Genomic DNA, 22258 nt, shown 5'->3' with positions numbered 1-22258 from the left:
ATCACAACAGAATATATGCACGAAGATAGTGGCGTACATACTGTGTATGCTGCCAATTCAAGAACAGGGCATACATGTTGGTTCTGTGTGAGTCCAAACCCTGTCCACACTCAAGGGTATAGCTATAATTGTGTGGGTGAGTTCAAAGAACCTGGGCCCCTGAGCTCCTGAGGGCCCCCCAGCTCCACTATTTTCTTCATTATATCCCTCACTCCAAGGGGCCACCTAAGAGAGGGCTTTGTGGCTCCTATAAATTGCGTCAGCACTGAAGTGATGATTCTCCCATTAGGAATGATGGGGAAATAGTCGCTTCAGCACTGACACAATTCTTAGGAGTCTCTTGAGCCTACTTCGAGTGTGGACACGGTTTGAATTCGTATGGAACCAGCACTCATGCCTTGCTCTTGGATCGGTGGGGTGCTGCGCAGTATGTAAGACAGTATTTCGAAGCAAGAAAAACACATGGAATTTTGGAGCAAATTATCATAGAAATATACAGAGCTTGGCCTGAAGTTTTTGAAGCAATCAACATGTGGAGATTGCCTTTAGTTACCATGGTTAACAGTACAATCCTATGCCTGACTACTTAGAAGTAAGTCCCATAGAGTTTGTTAGGGCTTGCTTCTAAGTATGTGTGCATAAAATTGCACTGTACAAGTCAATGAGAGATCTATCCTCATTGTATGGTAGCTTGTATTTTTTGCAGATGTTCCAGTGTATCATCCCTGCTACCTTGTCATACCTTTGTTTGTAGTCAGTCTGTGCGATCTTTTTACAACAGCTGATTAGGTGGTCCACTGTTTCACTGCTTCTTTACAAAGGCGGCACTTGCTGTTTGTTGTTGACTTTTCTACTTTTGCTCTTATTGCATTTGTTCTGAGTGCCTGTTCTTGTGCAGCCAGTATTAAACCCTCTGTTTCTTTCTTCAAGTAACCATTCTTAAGCCATTGCCAGGTCTTGGTGATGTCTGATTTTCCAGTTATATTGTGCAAACAATGACAATGCAGTGGCTTATTTTTCCATTTTTCTGCTCGGTTCTTGACTTGTTCTTTCTTGCAGGCCTGCTTTGTTTCATTGGTGTTGAATAGTTTCGCGTTATTGACCATTTGAAGTGCATCTTCTTCACTGTCCTTGATATATTCTTCAAGTCCTCTTTTCTCCTCCTCTACAGTTTGATGGACTTGCAGCATTCCTCTTCCACCTGAGCTGCGAGGGAGGTATAGCCTATCGACATCACTGCGGGGGTGCAGAGCATGATAGATGGTCATTATTTCCCTGGTCTTACGATCTAGTGTCTCTAGCTCTGCCTGGGTCCAGTCTATTATTCCTGCAGTGTATCTGATAATAGTTATAGCCCAGGTGTTTATGGCTTGTATGGTGTTTCTGCCATTGAGTTTGGACTTTAGGATTTTTCTAACTCTCTTGATGTATTCACTTCCAATTTTCCTTTTAACTTCAGTGTGTGCAATGTTATCAGCCTGGAGAATGCCCAAGTATTTGTAACGTTCTTTCTCTTCCAGGTTCTTGATCTTGCTTCCATTGGGCAGTTCTATTCCTTCTGTTTTTGTCATTTTCCCTCCGTTCATTATTAATGCAGCATACTTGTCTAGTCCAAACTCCATTGCTATATCGCTACTGAATACACAGATGGTGTTTAGCAGTGATTCGATTTCTGACTGGGACTTTCCATACAACTTCAGATCGTCCATGTACAGCAGATGGTTGATTTTACTTGATGTTTTAGATGTTTGGTATCCGAGGCCTGTTTTGTTTAGTATTTGTGAAAGTGGGGTCATGGCGATTACAAACAACAGAGGGGATCATGAGTCTCCTTGGAAAATGCCTCTTCTAATGCTAACCTGTCCAAGTGCCTCGCCATTGATTGTTAACTGTGTACTCCACATGCTCATTGCTTTTTAAATAAATATCTGAATGTTTTTGCTGACACCAGTTGTTTCTAAACATTTTAGTATCCATGTGTGAGGCAATGAATCGAAGGCTTTCTTGTAGTCAATCCATGCAAGACTTAGATTTGTTTTTCTTCTCTTGCAGTTTTCTAAAATCATTTTATCAATCAGCAGCTGGTCTTTTGTGCCTCTGGTGTTTGGGCAATTTCCTTTCTGTTCAACTGGAAGCTGTTTGTTAGTTAATAAGTGTTGCATCACTTCATCTGCTATTATTCCAGTTAATCATTTGAACATGGTTGGCAGGCAGGTGATCGGTCTATAATTACTTGGAACTGCACCTTTTGCTGGGTCTTTCATTTTGAGATGAGTTTTCCCAGTTGTTAGCCATTGTTCAATATCACCTCCTTGCAAAATGTGATTGAACTGTTTTGATAGTTGTTTATGAAGGCTTGTTAGGTGTTTAAGCCAAAAGCCATGCAGTTCATCATTACCTGGCGCAGTCCAATTTTTAATTTCCTATTCTCTTTCATTTATTAATTCTGGTGTTATTATTAGATCTTGCATTTGTTGGTTACATTTTTTGACCTCTTTCATCCAGCCTGCTTTTTTATTGTAATCTATTGGATTGTCCCATAATTTCCCCCAGAATTGCACTGTTTCTTCTTTATTTGGTGTTTCTAGGTTTCATGCAGTTTCTCCTTCTATGCTTTGGTAGAAACGTCTCTGATTCGACTGGAATTGGAGATTCTGCCTGTGTTGTGTAATTCTGGCTTCGTATCTGCTAATCTTCTTTGACACTGCTGTTATTTGCTGCTTTATTATTTCCAGGACTTCTCTAATTTTCCTTGAATCTAGGTGGTATTTTTGGATCAGATACTGTTTGGTGTTTTCATTCTTCAGCTTCTTGTCTTTCATATCTTTCAATTTACTAGCATCTGATCTAATCCTAGAGATTTTATTTTCTAATCTAATCTTCCATTTAGGTGATGTACTGCTTTCTTTTTTTACAGGTCCACTGATCTTATATCCGAGCTCTTGTGTTGTTATTGTTGCTATTGTTGTTGTTGTTATTATTATTATTCAATTTCTATACTGCCCTTCCAAAAATGGCTCAGGGTGGTTTACACAGAAAAATAACAAATAAATAAGATGGATCCCTGTCCCCAAAGGGCTCACAGTCTAAAAATTTGTCAGAACCTACTGCCGATCAATGTCATTGGCTGATCCTAAGCACTAGTAATACAAGGGATCTTCCCCCCTCTTTATTGCAGCTCAGTGGCTGAGCATGTGGTTTGCATGCAGAAGGTCCCAGGTTAATCCCTGACATCTCCAAATAGGACATAAAAGACCTCTGTGTGAAACTCTGGAGAGCCACAGCTAGTCAGGGTAGGCAATATCTGAACTAGGTGGAACAATGGTCCGACTCAGTAAAAGGCAGTTTCATATGTGATGTCCATAACATTCTAAATCCTTCTTATGATCCTCTCCTCTGTATCCTTATTATCAGTTTACAGCCCAATTATATGAATGCTTACTCTGAAGTAAGCCTCAGTGAGTTAAATAGGATGTGCAAGTAATTATGTATAGGGCTGAAGCCTTTAGGCAGCACTGTGCCTATTTTTAACTGCATAGCAGCAGGTCTTGCTAGGCCTGTGCTTCTCATTTCACATGTCTCAACGTAATGTTATGATTGACGGTTGTGTCTTTCAGACACCTTTCAGTATCATCCGTTCCTCTGACACATCAGAGGCGAGTAACTTGAGACTTGAGACCTTCTTACTTATTGAAAGCTATCCAGAGAGCAACAGAAGAGAATCTTGCTTTAAGAATGCTGATCAGAATCTCCACCTTGACTACCCCATGGTTTAGAAAGGAGGCTGCACCATATTTTTGTAATCTGAGGGCATGAAAGAAATCTTGGAGAAATCCATGTTGACATTTCAAGCCAATTGCATGTGCACAGCCATTGATATAGCTCAGCAGAAATGCAATAGAGATTTTGTTTGGTTTCTTTTCACAATAAGATGTCAAGCTCATTTGAGAAGTAGAGGCTGAAATCCAATCTCCGACGGAGAACTAAGCTCCAGACAGTTCAACAGAGCTCCTTTACCTACAGCACAACTGAGCTGAAGGGAAAGGTGCTGAATTTTCAAAACATCTTCCTTGCCATAATCACAAAAAGACTGGGGGAGTAGCTTTTTTTCACTGCAACCTAAATTCTGTTTTGAAGCTGTTAAAAGTTCACAAGGAAGCTTTTCACACGAGACTTTTGAAGCCCTTTAAATTGCATCTCCTCCGGAATGGAGGGGGTATGTTAACATATCAGCTAGATTTACCTCGAAGTCCCTGCGAGTTATCGGGGAGCAGTTCACACACAATTTGGGGTTTTCAATGTGTGTTAGAGTGTAGCCCTATTTATATCTGGGGTAAAAAAATCCACCATTTGCGGTGGTTTTTTGGGACAACTTCAAGTTTGCAGTAAAGCCTTCACATAAACCCTCAGTAAAACCTGCTGCGCGTAGAAGTCCCAGAGTTTACCTGGTTCTGCATAGCTAGAGCTTATGTGTCCTGCGATTCTGGGAACCTGCACTTCTCAAGTTTCACAGCTTACTGGTCAATAAATCACCCCTTCTCCACAGGACTTGTTTAACCATTTTAGCAGAACTGAAGGAGTAGGCCAGCAGAAGAAAAACAACCAGGAAGGGATCTGACCTTGAATGCATGGTCTGCTCAGCACTCTAAAAGGAATCAGAGGAGCCCCGAGTCTGAAATGGAATCCTTGGCTGTGCCTTGAAAGGCAGAATTGCTTGGAACTGAGGTATCATTCCATTGCCATGGAAGCAGAGCCAACTGCTCAGGTTTACCTAAACTGCACCCAGAGTACTAGCAGTGAAGTGGTAGACAGGAAAGTGTTTGAGACACACAGGTCATATGGAGAGGCTAGGTGATCTGGCCACAGTTAGCTGTGCTTTGGAAGCAACCTGGCAACTGCTGCAACGTATAGTACATGGGGCTGGCATTGAGAAATGTCTGGGAACTTCAGCTGGTTGAAAACATGACAGCAGAACTATGGAGCTTTGGAGCTATGGATGTTGTTGATGGCTCTCAGTTTATTGTTGCTTTTTTTATAAAGAATTTTTGCTTTTATTAGTAATAGAAATAGAACCCCTGCTAACTGGGCAAAGAGGCACCTTTTACCGTGGTGATTCTCTTTATTTAGCAGGGGGAGAGTAACTGGCCCTATGCACCCCCAGCACAGTACCTCCAGTGACTGTTGCTGGTGTCTGTCCATGTTTCTTTTTAGATTGTGAGCCCTTTGGGGACAGGGAGCCATCTTATTTATTTATTATTTATTTATTATTTCTCTGTGTAAACCACCCTGAGCCATTTTTGGACGGGCGGTATAGAAATTGAATTAATAACAACAACAACAACAACAACAACAACCGGTTACATCTCTGAGATTGCCATAGTCATTCATGAATAAAAGCAATGACTTATCCACAGCAAAGAAAGCAAGAGGGGAAAAAACACAGTAATAATATTTAAGCATACTTAAATGAGTAAAGATAATCTGTAAGAAAAAGAGGATACGTCTAAAAAGCTAAATTGAATTGTCAGAGAAAAAATGAATCTTAAACCTCACACAGAGCACTCCCCCTGGATGATTCAGAACATGAATATTCAATGGAGAAGAAACTGAAAGCATTAAAACCCTAGTTCTGCCATAAAGAAAAAGTATATATATGAAACCACATATCCAGCAATATTTTGTAATCAAAATTCCCATCTTGTCCCCTACAGGTATACAAAATGTCATAATAAAGTAAGTGACAGAAATCAGTTACACCTTCAGTAGTCCTCCTCTTCATTTAACAAACAAAAAACCAGAGAGATAAATGGAAAGATATTCTTTTATGAAGAGGTAAACTAACTTCAGCCATAACTGGTCTCTATAACCCACCACTGGGAGAATAGGCTATCAAGCTATGACACCAAGATCTCTCCCCATACATACATGTAATCCTTCTCAATTTCCTTCCAATTGTTTGCATCATAACAATTAGTAATAATAACCATTATAGCATTTTCATAACAACCAATAAAAGCCAATAGGGGAAAATAAAAATAAAGAAAGATACTGGGGGCGGGGGGGGGGATGGGAATGATAAAAGTATATATTTCTGAAAAGTTGAAATTAGATTTCAATTAGAAACTAAAGCTAACTTCAATTAGTTGTTTATAAATGTTCAAACCAAGACTTAAGAATACAAAAAAATCAGACACTGAACTTTCCAAATAAAATACCTCGATACGTAGTCTTTTAAAAGCTATAATGTCATATAATAAAATAGAGCCAATAATCCTATTCCTTAAGTTTAAAAATATTATCAGTATTACAGCCACATATTTCTAAAGGTTATTTCTAAAAGTCCACTCTTCTCGAATTCCCCCATTCTTAATATATCTAATTTCTTCCATAAGAAGGAAAAAAAGAAACATAAAGAAACAAAGGACAAAAATATGTGGTAATTCCTTAAGTCATTGAAACTGTTGGGCTTAACATAAAACATCCCAATTCCTGATTAGGTTATTGTCAGTTTTAAGCCTTATATTGAACCCCCTAATTGAAAGGCCAATCAATGAGGTATAATATTTAATTATACTCAGAGTTAAAACTCAAGAGTTTTTAACTCTGAGTGTTTTTTTATACATAATTCAAGATGCTAACTATTACCCGGAAACCCCTTAATTGCCTGGGACCACTTAAAGAGCTGGTCTTGTGGTAGCAAACATGAATTGTCCTCTTTGCTAAGCGGCCACCTGCCCTGGTTTACATTTGAATGCAAACTCCATGTGTGAGCACTTTAAGATATTCACCTCAGGGGATGGGGTGTTCTGGGAAGAGCTGCTGCATGCTTGCATGCAGAAGGTTCCAAGTTCCTTCCCTGGAATCTCCAAGACAGGGCTGAGAGAGACTGCTGCCTGCAACCTTGGAGAAGCCACTCCAGTCTGTGTAGACAATATTGAGCTAGATGGACCAATGGTCTGACTCGGTAGAAGGCAGCTTCCTACGTCCCTATAAGGGTAGGTAACCTTGGCTCTCCAACAGTTGCTGAACTACAATTCCCATAATCCACAGCCACAATAAACTGGTGAGCCAAAGTTGCCTGACCCTGACTTAAAGGATGGCCAGGGCCAGGTTATGGTAGTCCCCCGCTGATGGCATTTATGTCCATGCTGGGCTCCCCTCTCCACAATGTTGCCCAGGGAGCTTACTGGGCAGTGGACATACTTCCTTCCAACAGGTCCTTTTGTGGACCTATCCACAAAAAGGGAACTGCCTGATCCTAGATAATTGGAGCTCTCTCCGTTAATGTCATTGTCTTGTCGAGATTAAGCTTCAGTTTATTCACCTTTGTCCACTCATTCTGAATGTCTTCTGCCTCACCCAGGCGCTTTCCAGCTTAGCTGCTGAACAGTTGCAAAATGCTTCTGTTTAGGCAAATCACATTCAAAACGTAAACAGCAGGGGGAGCAGTCTCACAGAAATTAACAACCAAAAAACCCAGTAACTTCTTTACACCAGATACACGGCGTCATAATGATATAGTGATATTGCAGTGATATAATAGAGTGATATTGCATTGGAAATAAGGCATTGGAAATAAGGCATTGGAAATGTGAACAGCACCCTGCTGTCAGCGTAGGGACTGCGGGGTCACAGCACAGGAAGTGCTGAAGCACACTTCCGAGATTCGCCATGACCCTGTTGCACGGTGTAATACAGCAGTGTCAAATGCAAAACAAAACAAAAGCAGTTAACCCCCTTTAGGGCAAGATAAAATTTCAAAATCCTGAACAATCAAAGATTAGAAAAGAAAAGAAAAGAGGAGCCAGCACTTTATATAAATTGCATTATAAAACACACACACACACACACACAAACACACGTATCAATAGATAACCCATATATAGGATAATCCTGAGAGAGATATACTATGTACTGCCACCTGCTGGTAGCAGTGACACATGCAATATCTTTTACAGCATCACATTACACGACTATTTCTACAGCTAGGGCCAGCTACCAATACCAGCAGAGATCACAGGAGGTGAAGTATGCTTCTTACGAAATATGAGCTTTCAAATCAGCCAACACACTGAATGTATCATTTGGCCATACAGTCATTCTTGGAAATTCCTTGCACATTTTCACACAGATGGCAACTTTGAATGTTCCAAACACTTGCAATTAAATGAAATAAATTTATTTTACGTATATGCTGTGAGGCTCAGATGATCTTAGCTTTCCATTTGCTTTCCTCTGAGCCCCAAAGACTGCTATTCATCATTCTTACACAGTATATCCGTCTGATATTTGCTTTACATTTGTAAAGTGGCATTGTAAAGTGGCACTTTTCTGTTCCTGCCAGAGGCGTAACTAGGGAAAATAGCGCCTAGGACAAGCACTGAAATTGCGCCCCTGTCCAAACAGGAATGACGGGATTTGTAGTCAACAATATCTGGAAATCCTTGTTAAAAGGAACACTGTACCATCTAGACATGGTTGTTGATCAAAACCTGAAAACATGAGTCATCTCTGTAAAAGACTTAGAACAACAGTCAGGAGTTATGCGAGGATTCCAAGTGTCATTTTTTCTGTCTCATCTCATTCTTTTTTAAAAAACATGGCTTTGTCCTAGAGGATCACCTGCCCAAACAGCCACTAGCAAAATAGGGGAAGAAGAAGGTGGTGGTGGGGTCTATAAACCAGTGAATGATTCCTGCCAGCCTTTGTCTTATGATGACTGTTGGCTCATGATGGAGTATATGTGCATTCACCACACCAGTGCTTACTTTGACACCAAGAGGGAGGAGGATGCATTAGTTTGCCACACTAGACAGAAGGATTTGCAACAGGAGCAGACAGCCAAGTTCTGCCAGGGCCAAAACCAGCCCCTGCCAGACTAAGAAATCATTGTCATTTGCCCCTTCCTGTCACAAGCAGTGTGCTGTTCTTTTATTATTGACTCTAACTCTCAAATATCCCAGTCATGGATGGAAAATTCAGGGTCAATTTACAAGAGACACATTTTCTACATGGAAGTTTCTTCTGTGCAGGTGTTGTGCAGAAACCCATGTGCAGTGACCGCCAGGGGGATAGCAAGGTTGGAATGGGCCAAGATGAGATTTTAAAATGGGCCCCCAGCCCCTCAAAGTCCAGGGCCTCCACACATCCCAGGCCCCCAAGGATTTAAGTCTGATATTTCAAAATAAGTATGCTGCCTGGAAATACATTTCACTGAATACACACATGCACACTTCACAGTATATAGTGATATACATTGAGTACTATATATTTGTGCTACTTTTAATGCCTAGAACACACTAGCAATGCTAATTATTAAAATGGACCCCTCGCTGCAGATTAGCAAAGGAGACTTTCAACCATGCAGGGTGAGCCTATGTTTGTTTTCTCAGAATTCTGAACAAATTCAGTAAAGTTTGATTCCAGGAGGTTTTTCACACGAGGCTTTTAAAGCCCTTTAACACACATCTCCTCTGGAATGGAGGTGCTGCATTGACATGTTGGCCAGATTTACCCTGAAGTCCCTGCAAGTTATTGGAGAGCAGTTCACACACAAGAAAAATAAAAATAAAATAAAAGCACAACACATGCTTCACAGTTCTCACTCAGACCTTCTGGGTCGCAAAACAACTTGAACATAAGTGCATTTATAAATGAATGAATGAATGAATGAATAAATAAATAAATATTTGTTCCAGAAGTTTTTGTAGTTTTCTGACATGAAACAAGCCACTTATAGGCCTTTTTAGATAGTTTTTGTTTTTAAAGCCAGCACATCTTTCAGTCTGTTTTAAATTAAATATTCATAGACTTCTCAGTCTCGCCCCACCACCCATATCAAAGCCCTATGGCAAGCAGATCCCTATATACGGGGGTAACCACAAAAAGGAATTCATAGCCTATCTGGCAAAAGCTGTGCTGGATGGTCTGGTCTGCTGCAGGGAGGGTCTGCTGCAGGGAGCTCTGCCAGCCTCCTTCCTGGCTTGCTGGGGCCTGCAGAGTTCAGGCTTCAGGGAGGCCTACTCGGAGGCCTCTCTGGAAGCCCCGCCCACCCGCAGATCAGCTGAGAGGTGGGGAGAGAAGAGCTCTGCAGTTTGCAGGCTGCTCCGATCCTAGCCGGAGCTGGAGGCAAGTGTCTGAGGGGCCCTGGGGCTGGGCAATGGGGTGGGGGTGGCAGGAACTGGCGTGGCGCCCCCACCTCAGTGGCGCCTAGGGCACGTGCCCTGCCTGCCCCCCCAGTTCCGCCTATGGTTCCTGCTATTATTATGAACGAAATACATGGTAGAGGGCATAGAACAATGTGAGAAATGACACTTTTTTGGCAAAGGCATAGCAAGAAGAAAGGACCATGCTGAAGTTTGAGTCAAGTGGGTTAGGAGACGAGTCAGAAAGTGGGGAGACTTAACTATTAGCCCTGTCGGCAAAGTGCTCTTTAAGGAATCTAATCAAGAATAATGTGAGCTGTTTTGCACAATACAGCCTCCGGCACAAACAATTCTGAAGGGGACACACCATGAGCTCACCCATTGGGACTTCCAAACAGCCCCACACCCATCTTTTTATTGCATTTGGGGCGGAGAGAGACGTGTCTATCAGGACATACTCCCTGGACATTCCAACACCCTCCAAGTGCATCTCCTTATCATATGCTGGACTAGGACTGGAGAGACCCGAGTTCATAAGAACATAAGAACAGCCCTACTGGATCAGGCCCAAGGCCCATCTAGTCCAGCATCCTGTTTCGCACAGTGGCCCACCAGATGCCGCTGGAAGCCACAGACAGGAGTTGAGGGCATGCCCTCTCTCCTGCTGTTGCTCCCCTGCAACTGGTACTCAGAGGCACCCTGCCTTTGAGGCTGGAGGTGGCCCACAGCCCTCTGACTAGTAGCCATTGATAGACCTCTCCTCCATGAAGTCATCCAAACCCCTCTTAAAGCCATCCAGGTTGTTGGCTGTCACCACATCCTGTGGCAGAGAGTTCCACAAGTGGATCACACGTTGTGTGAAAAAGTACTTCTGTTTGTTGGTCCTAGACCTCCTGGCAATCAATTTCATGGAGTGACCCCTGGTTCTAGTGTTGTGTGAGAGGGAAAAGAATCTCTCTCTCTCCACTTTCTCCATGCCATGCATGATTTTATAGACCTCTATCATGTCTCCCCGCAATCGTCTTTTTTCTAAACTAAAAAGCCCCAGGTGTTGTAGTCTTGCCTCATAAGAAAGGTGCTCTAGGCCCCTGATCATCTTGGTTGCCCTCTTCTGTACCTTCTCCAGTTCAACAATGTCCTTTTTAAGATGTGGTGACCAGAATTATACGCAGTACTCCAAGTGTGGTCGCACCATAGTTTTGTATAAGGGCATTATAATGTTAGCCGTTTTATTTTCAATCCCCTTTCTAATGATCCCTAGCATGGAATTTGCCTTTTTCACAGCTGCCTCACATTGAGTCGACACTTTCAACGAGCTGTCCACCACAACCCCAAGATCCCTCTCCTGGTCCGTCACCGACAGCTCGGATCCCATCAGCATATACTTGAAGTTGGGGTTTTTCGTCCCAATGTGCATCACTTTACACTTGCTGACATTGAACCGCATTTGCCATTTTGTCGCCCACTCCCCCAGTTTGGAGAGATCCTTTTGGAGCTGCTCACAATCCGCCATTCAAATCCCCATTCAGCCATGATACTAGCTGGGTGACTCTGGGCCAGTTACTTCTCTCTCAGCCTAACCTACTTCACAGGGATGTTGTGAAAGAGAAACTCAAGTATGTAGTACACCACTCTGGGCTCCTTGGAAGAAGAGTGGGATATAAATGCACAAAGGGGGGGAACCCAGAGCCCTCCCCACATACATTCTACCGCCCTCTCGGTGCCCCCAGTCCGACCCTGCCAGTAGGTGTAGAGGCCCTGGATTTCAGCCTGGAAGTCCAGGGGTAAGAGAGAGCGCCTCTGCTTGTGTGCAATAACACAAGAGATGTCCTGGTCAAGTTCAACAGATGACCTGAATCTTTAACATTTAGTAATCTGTCGGAAAGACATTTTCCACCAGGTAGAGCATGCAATGCCATAATACCACAGAGATACGAAAAGCTGCAGTTATGATTTGCCTCTGTGCTAAACAGAAGGCCTGTTCTCTGTCAACTCCAGCTGGGGCCTAAACTTGCCAGAAAGCCTTGCCATGCTGAATGTGTGTGGGGAAGCTATAGTTGTTGCTGTTATCATAGCACTTTTCAACAAAAAAGTTCTCAAAATGGCTTTCATAGCAAAAAACATTACAGCAAGCAAAAGGCATTCTGCACATGTTCAGATGCTCCTTTTTTGTATCATTACTTTCCCTATTCTGGTTTCAACCTCAGTACGAAAAGCATAACCTGGGGCTGAGTCTTGACAAGCCCCGGCACACAGTTTAGCCCTGTCTGTTCACCATCCAGTCAGGTGACAAGAGAGACGATGCTGCATTCTTTTTTGCTTTCTCTTTTTACCTAATTCCACTTCCCTGTTCTGTCTGGAGATGCCTTGCGTTCTTCAACTGCACTCAAAAGTGGTGTCAGTTATGGCATTTGTTCTCTTTCTTGTTCTGTGGGAGCTGGCATGAGGCTGTCATAACTGGAGTTGGATTGCTTTGACTATGATTCCTCAATCTCCTTCTCCCATAGAAACCTGCACATCAGCTAAGGTTTCATTAGAGGCTGGGGCGACTCTAGAACAACTAGTTTAGGGGAGCAAAAGAGTGGCAAGAACATTACTAGGAGAGTGGAGATTCTGTGATACATTAAATATGTATAGAGGTAAAGTGGGTCAAAGGATCATGTGTCGCCATGGTGCAGCTCTGCGCTGCAGCAACTCATGAGTAGACCCCTAACTGGGAGACTACATCAAGCCTCCCGTGTTGGGGGGCTCTCCAGAATGCCCCGTGCATTCGCGCAGGTCATTCTGGGACTTCCGGGGGCCAGGAGGCCCCCAAACCCCATTGTTGTGACAGAGCCTTTAATCGTCTGGGCGGCTGATCCGGCCACCCAGGGAGGGCTCCCTGCTTATCTGTGGGGAGAGTGGGTCAAGCTCGACCCACTCTCCCCACAAACTCCCTTTAAGCTCTCCACACTACTCGTGTGAAGAGCCTTACAGTCTTTTTCGATTAACCAAATTCTCTAGTCTACTTTTCAAGGTAGTTTTTTCTTCCTGTCCAAGACAAATGTGGCAGGAAAGACTGAGGAAGGGAGAGAGGTTTATAACTGCTTTCCTCATAAACAATCTTATGTGGATTTAACTAGGACTTTACTTCAGAAACAACTCAACTTTCTCCTCATCTCCTTCCCTTTTCTTTCTGACTTCACCCCCACACTCTCTTCAGCAGGGTTTTTAATCTTGGGTCACCAGATGCTGTTGGACTAGAACTTCTATCATCCCCGGCTACAAAGGCCATGGCTGGGGATGATGGGAGTTGTAGTCCAACAACATCTGGGAACCAAAGATTAAGAACCCTGCTTTACAGGGTCGCTACTGGGACAAACTTCCATAGAGCAATACACGAAAGATTACTAGTTAGAATACAACGGAGGTCAGCACCTAGCCTGCTGAAATCTACACCCAGCCCAGGTCCTGGAAAGGAAGCTAAGGAGTTGGCACCTTGGTGGCACCACAATTATGGTACACCCTCCCTAGGAATATCCATCCTGCCAATTTGCTTCAGTCATTAACAGAAGTTAATATTAGTTTATTTTTAGCTTCCACATATCCTTGCTATTTTATAAATTAAGATTGTTTTATCTGTTTTTAGCTGTTCTGTTTTGTATGGTCACATGATGCTATTTATTTATTATTCATTGTTGGTATTTTGTTGTCATATATTTTCTTCGTAAGGACAAACAAATATTTATTTATTTGCCTTGAGGACTAATGTGAGGAAAATACCGGATATAAAGAAGAAACCAATTATGCACTCACAGTGGTGTGCTAGATGCATAAATACCTCACCACTTTCAGTCAGGGGGATCATAAACTGGTTAGCAAAGCTTTTTGCCACACTCTCATCTGTTTCCCAATCCTGGCTGTTGGAGGGGTGCCCAGTGTCATGAGATGTATGCTTAGGACTGGATGTAAGGACTTCCTGCATCCATGTTCATCATTGATAACTGCAGCATCAAGTGACAATTTGCATGTGCAAATAAGCCCCCACCCCCAGGTCAAACACTATAGAGAGGTCATTCGTTGCTTCACAGCAATGGAATCAGTTGACTCATGGCTAACACACTTGCCTATGAATCTTAAGTAATCAAGGGATAAGAACTCATAGGATGGGGAGAATCTCTCCTCAAGTATTGTATTTGTCTCTGTGGACAAAAGCTGTGTCTGTGGACAATCTCCACATGAGCATACTTCCACAATGGCTTGATGGGATGTTCCCATGAGTGCTCGACCCTGTTTTCATAACAGGTAAACAGGGCTTAAGTGTGTGTGTGTGTGTGTGTCCCACATAACTATAATTTTTATCTTGGTTTTGGAAAAATAAAATGTGTTTAATAAATAAATCTATCTATCTATCTATCTATCTATCTATCTTTAAAAGGCCTTGGTTGTCACAAGTTCCCATTGCTTGATGGTATGGTATTGAGACCTATGTATATACACGCATGCATGTATAATCATGTGTAATTCTCAATATATGTAATGAAACTAAAACTATTGTTGCGATGGGGTATGTATGTATGTATATATCCCATACATCCACACTGAGTAGTGTTTTTTGGCTCTACATGAGTTATGAGTTGTGCCTTGAATCAAAGGAGCCACAAAAGCCAAGGACAGAGAGGGCCATGTGACATTCTAGGTTTTGTTCCCCCAAAGTGAGGTACGTACCATAGTCACATGCAACCCATAGTCACATACTACAGTTTTAGCAACTTTATAGCTCCTTTATCACTTTTTTTCAGACATGCATAGTTTTTAATCTTGCAGTAAATTCATAGTAGCCTTACAGTCGTTATGCTGATAGGCACAGATTCTATCACTTTTGTCTGCTTTTAATTGCTTTTAATATCACCTGTTACATGCTCCTTTTACCTTGTGCTGGCCTGAGACTGTAATAAAGTTTGAGTGATTGACTGGAAAATGAGGCAGGGGTTAAATGGCATGACACCCTAGAAACAGAAATGTTACCAGAGGGGTATCTTGCAGGTTTTTTCCCCCCTCCTAAAAGCAGGTTGTGATATAGAGCCATCAAGCTGAGGACATCAGAACAGTTGTGAATGAACTTGGAACGCACCATGAACTATGTTTACAAATGCTAGTCAAATATAGTCAGGTAACTCCTATATGCAGGCATTAGCCTATTTGTGACAATGGGACAGAGCTATCTCATTGCATCTAAATAGGAAAAACCCATTCACACCTGGGACACAAAGTTGCCCCTGGCACTTTTTAATCCACAGAGACCAAGCCATTTATGGTAACGACATGATATTTGGGAGCATTGTGTACTCGTATGCCAGTGGCAACGTCCCAAAAGAACATTACAGAATTGAATGAATTATTGCACACAACGTTCAGGGGGGCTGAAATTCATCCCATCATTGCTATTGAGGATTAAAAATATTGTATCACATGGGCTGAAAGAAATAAGCAAAGAATACTGCCAGTCTAATTGAGCAGTGATCTCGGTTTGCTAAGAAACAGCTAACTGGACAGTGCTGTCACCAGATCTGGACCAACAACAGTTAGCGACAAAAGGGTTGAAATCCTGTGGAAGTGGCATGAAAAGGTGTCACATGAGATGTAGCGATTGTGTTTCAGGACTGGGTTGAACCACAGAAGGAAGAAGGCTTTCTTTTTGAAATGGTTTTTCTTCAGATGTACCTTCTGAAATTCCCATACTTTTTCTATGCTGTTTTTGTTGTTGTTAAAGCCATGAGATGGAGGGAAAACTCTATTATTTGTACCCTGTAGTTTTGCTGTGTGTAAATACCATTAAGTGAGGCATAGTGCTTGATCAGAGTGACATTAGCACACCTCTTAAGCCAAGACATGGAGGCTGTTCACCTACTTAGGCTTGGGCAGTCCTACCTGGGTAGATCTGCTTGTGTGAAGCATTGAGATCGAGGCCAATCCCAGTGCTGCCTCCCCTATTACCTGTGAGTGCGCCCTTTTACCCAGGTATGCGGTTGTGTGAATGCTCAGGCTGCACACAGCCTGAGCATTATACAGAGCCAGGTGCCTAAAACACCTGACTCTGGGGGAATCTCTCAATACACCTTGATCATTGTGCAGTGCAAGGTGGGATATCTGGAGGCTGGGATGCATTTTCCTGACCTCCAGAATGCTGCGTGCAGCACTGGTCATGCACGTGCACGAGCCACACAGCTCTGATCACTGCTGGATGATCTGAGGGGAAGGTACATGCTCTGCTGGCATCCCCTCACCCACCCTCCCCAGCCCAGCAGAAGGTCATGTGAACAACCTTCACGTGTACTGCCTTATGTTTCCTTCCTCTAGGAAAATGGCAGTGCTAGAGTTGTATAGTGTGTGTATATTCAACTAATAATAATAATAATAATAATTATTATTATTATTATTTTTATTATTATTTACACAGTCAGACAGGTGTTCTTGACTGGTTTGTTTTATCCAGACATCGAGTCCTTCCAGGGGCGTAGCAAGGTTGGAGTGGGCCCAGAGACAAGATTTTAAAATGGGCCCCCCCCCCAAAGTCCAGGGCCTCCGCACACCCCAGGCCCCCAAGGATTTAAGTCTGATATTCCAAAATAAGTATGCTGCCTGCAAATACATTTCACTGAATACACACACACACGTCACAATATATAGTGATATACATTGAGTACTATACATTTGTATTACTTTTAATGCCTAGAACACACTAGAAAGATGAATTATTAAAATGGGCCCCTCGCTGCAGATTAGCAAAGGAGACTTTCAACCATGCAGGGTGAACCTATGTTTGTTTTCTCAGAATTCTGAACAAATTCAGTCAAGTTTGATTGCAGGAGGTTTTTCACAGGAGGCTTTTAAAGCCCTTTAAGACACATCTCCTCTGGAATGGAGGTGCTGCATTCACATGTTGGCCAGATTTACCCTGAAGTCCCTGCAAGTTATTGGGGAGCAGTTCACACACAAGAAAAATAAAATAAAAGCACCACACATGCTTCACAGTTCTCACTCAGACCTTCTGGGTTGCAAAACAACTTGAACATAAGTGCATTTATAAATGAATGAATGAATAAATAAAATTAATAAAATACTGTTCCAGAAGTTTTTGCAATTTTCTGCCATGAAACAAGCCACTTATAGGACTTTTTAGATAGTTTTTTTAAGTCAGCAAATTTTCCAAGCTGTTTCAAAATAAATTTTCAGAGACTTCTCGGTCCCTCCCCCCCCCCCATATCCAAGCCCTATGGCAAGCAGATCCCTATATATCCTGGGGGGGGGGAGGAAGGTAACCACAAAAAGGAGTTCACACTCTACCTGGCAGCAGGGGGTCTTCTGCTGCAGAGAACAGTGGAGGCCTCTCTGGCTGCCTCCTCCTTCCTGGCTGGCTTGGGCCCTACTGGAGTTCAGGCTTCACAGAGGCCTACACGAGGCCTCCGTGGAAGCCCCGCCCACCCGCCGATCAGCTGAGAGGCGGGAGAAAAGGAGCTCTTTGCAGCTTGTCTGCTGCCTCGATTGCCGGCCAGGAGAACAAGCTGGAGAGATTGCGAACAGGGCAAGTGGCTAAGGGGCCTTGGGGCTGGGCAGGGGGCAATGGGGAGTCACATGAGGTGCCTCTGGGGTGCTCCTCCAGGCAGTGGGGCCCCCAGACAACTGTCTCCCCTTGCCCTATCATTGTTACGCGCCTGAGTCCTTCCCAAGGACCTGGGATGCCAGAATTTTATTGTCAATTGTTATAGATATTGTCGCAGAATATAGGCTGTTCCCAGTAAACCTGCTTTTAGTAATTGGCTGATGGTGATTTCTGTGGCCCCTATGGTGTTGAGGTGCTCTTCAAGGTCTTTTGGGACTGCACCCAGGGCGCCAATGACCACTGGGATTATTTTGGTCTTTTTCTGCCACAGCCTTTCAATTTCAATTTGTAGATCTTTGTACTTTGTGATCTTTTCTATTTCTTTTTCTTCTATTCTGCTATCCCCTGGTATTGCTATGTCGATTATTTTGACTTGTTTTTCTTTCTTCTCGACAACAGTGATATCTGGTGTATTGTGTGGCAGAAGTTTGTCTGTTTGTAGTCGGAAGTCCCATAATATTTTTACATCTTCATTTTCTTCAACTTTTTCAATTTTATGGTCCCACCAATGTTTGGCTACAGGTAGCTTGTATTTTTTGCAGATGTTCCAGTGTATCATCCCTGCTGCCTTGTCATGCCTTTGTTTGTAGTCAGTCTGTGCGATCTTTTCACAACAGCTGATTAGGTGGTCCACTGTTTCATCTGCTTCTTTACAAAGGCGGCACTTGCTGTTTGTTGTTGACTTTTCGACTTTTGCTCTTATTGCATTTGTTCTTAGTGCCTGTTCTTGCGCAGCTAGTATTAAACCCTCTGTTTCTTTCTTCAAGTTGCCATTCTTAAGCCATTGCCAGGTCTTGGTGATGTCTGATTTTCCACTTATATTGTGCAAATATTGACCAAGCAGTGGCTTATTTCTCCATTTTTCTGCTCGGTTCTTGACTTGTTCTTTCTTGTAGGCCTGCTTTCTTTCATTGGTGTTGAATAGTTTTGCGTTATTGACCATTTGAAGTGCATCTTATTCACTGTCCTTGATATATTCTTCAAGGCCTCTTTTCTCCTCCTCTACTGTTTGATTGGCTTGCAGCATTCCTCTTCCACCTGAGCTGCGAGGGAGGTATAGCCTATCGACATCACTGTGGGGGTGCAGAGCATGATTGATGGTCATGATTTTCCTGGTCTTACGATCTAGCGTCTCTAGCTCTGCCTGGGTCCAGTCTATTATCCCTGCAGTGTATCTGATAACAGGTATAGCCCAGGTGTTTATGGCTTGTATGGTGTTCCCGCCATTGAGTTTAGACTTGAGGATTTTTCTAACTCTCCTGATGAGTTTTCTAACTCTCCTGAACTCTCTCACTTCCAATTTTTCTTTTAACTTCAGTGTGTGCGATGTTATCAGACTGGAGAATGCCCAAGTATTTGTAATGTTCTTTCTCTTCCAGGTTCTTGATCTTGCTTCCACAGGGCAGTTCTATTCCTTCTGTTTTTCTTATTTTCCCTCTGTTCATTATTAATGCAGCACACTTGTCTAGTCCAAACTTATTATTATTGAAAAGTAATCATTTCCAAGGGTGGTCTAAGACCTCTATGTTAAGTGTGTCATATACATTACGGCCCCAGTTCAAGATCATATGTTATATTATATTACTAGTAGAATGGACTTGCAGTTTGCAATCATTTCTCCTGTACCACAAAATGACCATGCACTCTCCCTTCACTCCTTGCTAACTGATGACCATAACAACTGCTTTGTTTTGTCATGTAATAGTGTTTCTCCAAGAACCCCTTAAAAGACAAATTCTAGGAGACTGAAACAGATAGATGAACGAAGATATCTAGTGCAAACCTTTTCGTGTATAGAAATTCAGTGAACTGAAACAATATAGCTTGTTTGTTTCTTGATCATTCTATGGAATTCCTGACTTCCTGTCTGTAAAAGTACCCCCCAAAACTGCCAAAGTTTATTGGAAGATATCATTTCCCATCCATTTTGAATAGGAGAGTGCGTCTGCATTTTCCAGGTAATACGTGATTTTTTCTGGGTGTTTTTTTTTCTGGTAGTGTGAGTGAAATCTGGAACCAATCTACCAAACAGCATGTTTCTTTTGTGGGAATTTCAGGTCAGTGAGTGAATGAGTAAGTGAGGCCCAAGCAGCTATATAGTGTTTGTGTGTGTGTGTGTGTGTTTCTATCTATCTATCTATCTATCTATCTATCTATCTATCTATCCACATTCAAAGGCGGTCCTGATTGAACCTCTGCAAGATCTAAAATTTACTGTGTGAACATCAAAAAGCGAGTGGGTGCGCACACATGCCAATGCCTGAGAGGGAACACAGGTGGACAGGTAACAAATGACTGCCTTAGCCACCACAAATTGCAAGTGGAAATCTGTTTTAAAGCATTCTAGATGTACAGCCTGGTCCCCTTTTCAGAAAGTATCCAAGACAGGTGCAGTAGTATGTGTTCCCGTGAAGGAAAAATTAAGCATGAATTGGATAACCCTAGTTTGGAGTGGTGCATGAAATATTCTCTTCATGCCCTTCCCTTCCTAAACAACCCTTTGCCTCATTGTCAATCTAAAATAGAAAAGGTGCTTGTATGCGGGGGGGGGGAAGTCCCCTGTGGACAGGGTTGGTATCACCAGGTGCAGAGTGGTGTTCCCATGCTCATGTGTGTGTGCAATAGATTTTTAAAATGTCTGCTTAGTTAATTTTAGATCCTGCTCAGGAAGGCCGCATTCTGAATGTATGTGCACACACACCACCTTGATTCTTATACCCAGAACATAACTCATTCTGTGCACATATGAAAAATAGTAGAGGGAACACTTGTTTAGTCTGTCTTTAACTGGTAAAAGTGGGAAGAGAAGGGCCCAATCCTTTCTTCCTGGGGGAGGGAGAAAGGGTCCCCAAGTCCCTTCATCCCCAACTGGAGAAAAGAGTTTGCCTTTCTCCAGGGAGATTTTTTTTTAAAAAAACCAAAACCCTACAAGGGGATCCTCACAGCAAGAAGTGAAAAGCCATTTTTCTGGATGTTTAATTACAAAGTGGCAAGCAGATTCCCCCTAGGGAGAATCTAGGTGGTTTGTAAGTTCCTATCCAATGGCGCAGTTAGGGTTTGCACTGCAGTCGCTACTGAGGGGCATCTCCACAATTGCCCTTTTAAATGCAGCGACCATAAACTACATGCATCAAACTGATCTCTAAGTTTGGCTGCATAAAATGCAGGTCACTCCTCCTGACCAAAGGTGGCGGACACATGGCTTCACCAGGCGCTGCCTTTCTGGGCAGGTAACAGCTCCCAAAACACCAGCTGCAATTAATTTGCATGAGAACTGCCCTAGGCCCCAGGAGCAGTTGAACGGATATGACATAGTATCCATTTTTCTGGTGGACCATCCCTTCTCCCAGCCACCAACTCCTCTTCCCCACCCAGATTTCTCAGTTGCTGTTCTGTGTTTCTCCCCCAAGACCCCATTGCCATCTGGAAGTGTCCCTTGCCATCCTGGAATATCAATAATTGTGCTTGTGCCTGACTGTGTAGCTTGGTTGTTCTTGCAAAGGCAGTGGTGCAAATGGTGTGAGGGAAGGTTTAAAATGTCTTTGCCCTGCCAAAGGAGGGCAATCAATACTGAAAGGGCACAATCAAAATGTGCACATGCCCTCTAACATCATAGCCAATAGTTGCTGCTTTACTGACATACTGACACCTTGCCCTTGGTGACATGAGCAGGATGGAGTGGGGGCGATGTGAGCGAGACCGCATTGATCGGCATTGCTGGGATGCAGCCTGGGTGGACTGGGAAGAGGGAGGGATTCCTCTTTCCAGAATCCAGAAATTGCCATACTGGAGTTGATCAGTCGTCTATGGCATGATTTTTGACTTCACAGATTAACCGCAGCTTCATCTAACCGTGGTTTGATGCTACTGCCAAACAGGGCTACAGAATGGTGTAGCCCTCCCTTCCACTCCTCTCCTAACCATTTGCCTGTGCAACCATTTGGTTTATGGTGTTGCATTGGAATAGCCATAGGCATGCCATACATGATGGCCCACAAATCTACGAATGGATGGCACTTCTGATTCTGCTTCATACTTTTACTCTCTCTCTTTTAAATGGTGTCTGTGTTCTGTACAGTCTGTTGTTAGACGTCTTCATAAAAACCCATCACAGTACAATATGATGTGCCCTGCTATGCCAAGTCCCAGGAAGAATACTTATTTCAAAAGAAATATTGCTCCATTTCTGTTCAAGGGGGAACAAGGGGCAAAATACAAGACAAACAAACAAACCCTTCAACCCAATTGACCCTCGTATGCCACCCCTAAATGGCAAACTAAACATTCATGAAAAATGAATGACTTGGGAAATTAGTACCTTCTTATGTTTCAGAGGATGAAACTGCACCAGCACCCTTTTTGCCAGCAGACAAAAGTATGTTGATGTGCTAGATACTTTATCGCAAACTACTTATCCCAGTAATTGCCCATGCAGGCAGGAGCTCAAACAGCCCTGTGAAATACAGACAGG

General features: G+C 42.9%; 1 long non-coding RNA gene across 2 annotated transcripts in view; it reads right to left on the bottom strand.

The window, feature by feature from the left end:
* Positions 1–17666, bottom strand: part of LOC128347775 (uncharacterized) — an 86586-nt gene extending 68920 nt beyond the window's left edge. For both annotated transcript variants that reach the window (XR_008317703.1, XR_008317704.1), the window contains exon 1: positions 17472–17666. This is a non-coding gene — a long non-coding RNA (uncharacterized LOC128347775). The remainder of the gene's footprint in view (positions 1–17471) is intronic.
* Positions 17667–22258: the final 4592 nt, after the last annotated feature.

The sequence above is a fragment of the Hemicordylus capensis genome, chromosome 2, assembly GCF_027244095.1.
Source record: "Hemicordylus capensis ecotype Gifberg chromosome 2, rHemCap1.1.pri, whole genome shotgun sequence".
Lineage (NCBI taxonomy): Eukaryota > Metazoa > Chordata > Lepidosauria > Squamata > Cordylidae > Hemicordylus > Hemicordylus capensis.
This window is presented reverse-complemented; position numbering and strand designations above follow the sequence as displayed.